Genomic DNA, 5,666 nt, shown 5'->3' on the forward strand with positions numbered 1-5,666 from the left:
CAATTCCTGGAAATCCCCACCCCTTCCCCTAAATAGTTGGAATAATCCTTCCACTCATTAGCCTGAGAAATTACCCAGCCCATAAAAACTAACCACATATTTCAGGGTCTCTCACCTTCTGAGATGGCCCGCACGCGTCTGTGGAGTGTGTTTCTCCCACGGCCCCTCTCACTTTCCGAGATGTCCCCATGCCCTGGGGCTGCTCTTGCCTTTTGAGACAGACTTTATTCCGTCTATGGAATGTATATCTCTCTAAATTAATCCACTTCTTACCTATTACTTTGTCTCTCACTAAATTCTTTCTGTGACAAGACATAAAGAACCTGAGTTTCATTAAGTCCTGAGACCAGGTGTGTGATCTCAATTAAAAGACAGTGGGTTAGGGGGGCTTCTCTGGTGGTCCAGTGGTTAAGACTCCATGCTCCCAAAGCAGGGGGCCCAGGTTCGATCCCTGGTCAGGGAACTAGATCCCGCATGCTGCAAGTAAAGATCCCAAATGCCACAACGAAGATCCCATGTGCTGCAACTAAGACACGGCGCAGCCAAATAAATAAATAAATAAATAAATAAATAAATAAATAAATAAATAAATAAAGGAAAGTGGGTTCAAGTCCCATTCTGGGTTCTGGCTGGGTTCAAGTCCCGGCCCGTGGGTTCAAGCCCTGATATGAGTTGTACGGTTTCACTTGTACGTCATGCTTTTTGCGTAGTAACAAAGTCAATGTCCTTTGCTTACCAAGATTTAACATCACAACCAGACTCTGTGTGTGCATGCCAGTGGAAAACTTGTTTTTCTCTCTGGAATCTTGTAATATCTTTTTTTTCCTATTGTTCTGAAATTTCCTGCCGATGTAATGTGGCATGGAGTGATTTTCATCTAATTTTCTGGGAACTCAGTGGACCTCACTATGGTAACTAGTGTTCTTCAGAGTTCCTGAATTGTTTCTTTGAGGATTTCCTCTGCTCTGATTTCCTCTCTTCTTTCCGGAACTCCTGGAACTCAGACCTTCTAGAGTGGCCCTCTAATTTTCTGATAATTCCTCTCCTATTTTCCATCTCTTTGACGTTTAGCTCTACTTTCTGTGACATTCCCATAACAATGTTCTTTCCAACTCTTCTGTTCTAGTTTTCATTGCTATTATCATCATATTCATGCCAAAAGCTGTTTTACATGTGTGTACAACATCATTTGACACAGGGGAAAAAAAGGTTTGAATTTTTTTTTTTTTTTTTTGGCCGTGCCGCACACCTTGCAGGAACTAAGGTTCCCTGACCAGGGATAGAACCTGGGCCCCTGCAGTGAGAGTGCTGAGTCCTAACCACTGGACTGCCAGGGAATTCCCAAAAAGGTTTGAATTTTTAAAAGCATCTCCACCTGCAAAATAAAGAACAAAGTTCTTTTTATGGGACTGGTTTTCATAGTATCAGGTCCAGCTCATGAAGGTAGTTTCAACTTCACACAATTAATGGCTGAAAGCAAGACGCCTTTGTGCAATGGCCCAAGTGCTGATTTTACTGGCTTGCATGGAATTAGTGAAAATTGCATTTTGGACCAAGAGAAACACCATGTTTAGAAGCAAAAGGAAATGGGAAATGTGTCACTTTAGACTAATACTGTGCCATTAGTTGGACATTGACAACATGTCAGATGATTTAGCATTAGTCCAGAAAAATGTTAAATACAATAAAGTTTTCATTGCAGATTGATGATCCTACAGACTGTAGTAATTGTTGTATTTATGTGGTACCAGTTAGAATCCCAAAAAAGTAAAGTCTGGAAGAACCTCTGAAGTTCCAAGACAATCTGCTGGAGATGAAATATTCAAAATGGTAATAAATACTTTGAAACACATGAGCTATTTGGAAACACTGGGTGAGTCTGGATACTGATGGCCAGGCAGGAAGCATGCAGCTCTACATCAGGAATTTCTTCTGGGAAACCTGCAAGTCAGGTAATACTTGTCTTATTTGTAAGGGAGCTTTCCTGTATAAGCTTGTAGAAGTTTGCCTATAGATCTGAATTCCACATTGAATGAGGTTAGCAGAAATGATGAATCTAAGTAATACAAACTGCTACAATCTCTTCTGCTTAGGATCAGGATACCACTTCTGAGATTTCATATCAAAGTACATGGCTTCCAGGGACAAGTTTATAGCTCAAAGAAAGACTTTTTTGTGAATAATTCTTACTTTTCAGATTTGTCGAAGGTTATTATTATCTTTGTAGAAGGTTTTATTCGTTTGACTTTTTTTTTTTTGAAAACCTGGTTGATCTTAATTAAAAATTGCAAAGATGGCATGAAACTAGTTAACCAGTATTGACGAAAATGTTCATAAAGTTAAGGCAAAATTGAATTTTGGGAAACTGAGATTGAAAATGATATGTTGGTGGTATGTGAAATAGGAGAAGGGTCTGAGGGTCTTACTCTTCTCAAAGAGCATTTCAACAAGTCTCCAGTTCCTAGCCCCACCTTCACTCCTAAGCCAGAGCCACCTGGTTCTACCATTTCCTGGGCTTTGGGGGTATGCTGCAGTGAAATTAGGTGGCTTCTCAGCTGTGCCCTGGCTGGTTTAGATTCAGCTCAATCACATTTCTTCTCATTTTAGTTAGAAGAAACAAATATTGAAGTATGTGTACAGTCTGCCATATTTAACTAGAAATAGTGATTTTTTCAAACTTTTTTTTTTTTTAACCAGATAACCTTTTTTTTTTTTTTCAGAGAGAAGTCACTTCGAAGTCCAATTTATGAAAGAGAAAAGGTGGAGTTGCTTTGGTTGGGGTAGGAATGAGGCTGTTTCCACATGGGATGTTTTCTATTTCTGAGTCCCTTAATCCCTGACCAAGGTTTCATTTGACTCAGTTTGACTCAATTAATTGGCAGCAATAATGTGATTTTTCTGAGCCAGGCCTTGTGCTAATTCCTGAGGATACAGATGTGGACAACAAAGTCCTTGCCTCAGGGAGCTTATGGGCCAGTGGCAGAGACAGATGGGTAATAAAGAATGATGAGGGCCTCCCTGGTGGCGCAGTGGTTAAGAATCTGCCTGCCAATGCAGGGGACACGTGTTCGAGCCCTGGTCTGGGAAGATCCCACATGCCGCGGAGCGACTAAGCCCGTGCGCCACAACTACTGAGCCTGTGCGTCTGGAGCCTGTGCTCCGCAACGGGAGAGGCCCGCGCACTGCGATGAAGAGTGGCCCCCGCTCGCCGCAACTAGAGAAAGCCCTCGCACAGAAACGAAGATCCAACACAGCCAAAAATAAATATAAATAAATAAATTAAAAAAAAAAAAAAAAAGAATGATGAGGTTGCAGCTTCCTGAAATGAGACGTGGAGTGGGCATTCATTTTTTTCCTAATGGAAACCCAGTCAAACTAGCTTAAGCAGAAAGGGTGGGAGTGGGTGAACCTGAACTGGTGTTCATCGGAATGGCACAAGTGCATGTGATGGTTTCCCAGGGCAAGACGTGGGGTGGGAGGCCCTGGACCCAGAAACCGGCAAAGCTGCCTCTGGCAGTCACGTGGGCTTTCTGGTTTCTGGTTTCTCTCTCTCTGCTAGTCACCCTTGGAGTCAACCATTTTTTTCTTTTTTTTGGATGCACTGCAAGGCTTGCAGGATCTTAGTTCCCTGACCAGGAATTGAACCTAGGACCTCACAGTGAAAGTGTAAGTCCGATCATGTCACTCCTCTGTTCCAAACTTCCCAGTGGCTCTTCTCATTCACAAGGCCCTACAGATGCAGCCCCGATGGCTTATCCAGCTCACTCCCACCCCGGGCCTCTGCCTGAACTGTTCTTTTCCCAGGGACCACAGGGCTGGCTGCCTATCTTCTTTCAGAGCTCTAGTCAAACATCACCTTCTTGCTGAAGACTTTCCTGGACGCCTTAACCAACATTTCAGTTCTTGCCCCAATACTTCTTCCTGCCCCACTTCCCAGCTTTATTATTTTTTTCTTCTTAGCTCTGAACATCATCTAACTTTTATTTTTCCTATTCATCTTGCTTACTGTCTCTCCCCCACTATCCAAGAGAGCACAGATTTTTGCTTTCATGGTGCACTTATGTATCTCCAGCACAGGGAATCATGCCTGACACACTGCTGCTGCTCAATAAATATTTATCAGATCAAAGGAAGTCTGGTCCCTTTTTACTCTCAGTAGCTTTCCTTCTCCCCTGTCCCTTCCTCTTCCTCCTCCTCTTCTGCCTTCTTCCTTCTGGAGGTAAACTGCTGGGTCATTCTGGAGCTCTATGATAAATTCCAGCTTCTCAGCTCAAGGACTCTGCCTGACCCAGTTTGAGTCAGCTGTTGTGCCCTGGACCAATCAGCTATGGTCACTGGGGTGGGATCATATACACACCCTGCTCTGTGGTAGGGGTCAGTTCCCAGAGAATCCAGGCTGGACACATGGCCCAAAATGTCTCTATGAATGGGAAGAAGCAACAGAAAATTTATCTAGAAAGCAGAAGCTGCCATATCCATTTTTTTAAAGCAGAAAAAAAAAAATTAAAAACCCCCCAAAAAACCAACTTTGTGTTTTTAGTTCCTTTTACATTTGTGGCAAAAATGCAAGTCAAGTCTCCTGCCACATTCAGCTTCCCCACTGACTTAAGCTGCCCTGGTTCCCACAGTCCTTCTGCTGCTGTCCTGGCCAGAGAGGAATGACAGGGATGGATCCCTGGCCCGAGGGAAACCAATCCTTTTGTTGGGTTGAAACAAAGGAGACTCTTTCCCAGGAACCTGAGCAAAGAGACCCACAAACCACGGTCAGTAGGTGGTGGGCTCCAGGAAAGGTCCTGATATGGAGACAAGACCTTGATGAGTCCAGAGGCACCTGAACTGGGGTGGGGGTGAGGGGGTGAAGTGATGGGAGGGCAGCAACTAGCTGTGAGTGGTTGTCACTGGTGCGTAGAGAGGAGTGGCCCGGGGTGGAGGGGAGGCCCAAGAGCAAAGCAGAGACAAGAGACAGCCTTGCCTCAGAGAGAGGGAGACGGAGACAAGCTGCCTGCTGACGTCCAGTTCCTCCTCACCATCACTCGGCAGCCGGTTGTTGAGAATCTCTTCCTTGCCCGGGACTGCGCTAGTCACTAGGGATGCGAGTGAACAAGACAGAAGGGGCCTGCCCTTGTGGAGCTTGCACTCCAGTGAGGGATAAAAATATGAAACAGAGAGTCATGTGGATAATCAGTTCATTCATTAGAAGCATAATCACCAATGTGAATTAATGACAAGAGAAACTATTTATGAGCGCTCCAAAGGTAAAACACAGAGTGCTATAAAGACAGAGGACATGGGATGTCACTCAGCCTGGGGCCCCAGGGGAGGCTTTTCTGCCGGGACCTCAGAGATAAGTAGGAGTTAGCTAGGCAAAGAGGGAAGGGGAAGAATATTCTAGAAAGAAGAGATGGGCTGTGCAAAGGTGCTGAGGCAATAAAGGGTATGGCACATTCTAGCAACTGACCAGAGTCCAGTGTGGCTGGAGTGTCACGCACAAGTGGAGGAGAGTGTGAAATCAGATGGAAGTGGTAGGCGAGGCTATATCAGCCCACCCCTGTAGCCGAGGAAGGAGTTTGGATTTTATTCCTCCAAGTGCAGTGGGAAGCATTACTTCAAGGGCTCTAAGCAGGGGAGCAGCGTGTCACAGGCAGTTTAGGAAGGTCACCCTGGAG

The 5,666-nt window shown here is 44.7% G+C and overlaps 1 non-coding gene across 1 annotated transcript; it reads left to right on the forward strand.

Annotated features, from left to right (window-relative positions):
• Positions 1-390: 390 nt before the first annotated feature.
• Positions 391-463, forward strand: TRNAW-CCA (transfer RNA tryptophan (anticodon CCA)). The gene has a single exon. It is a non-coding gene; the product is annotated as a tRNA-Trp (tRNA).
• The last annotated feature ends 5,203 nt before the right edge of the window (positions 464-5,666 follow it).

Source organism: Eschrichtius robustus, chromosome 3 (genome assembly GCF_028021215.1).
Source record: "Eschrichtius robustus isolate mEscRob2 chromosome 3, mEscRob2.pri, whole genome shotgun sequence".
In the NCBI taxonomy this organism is placed as follows: Eukaryota; Metazoa; Chordata; class Mammalia; order Artiodactyla; family Eschrichtiidae; genus Eschrichtius; species Eschrichtius robustus.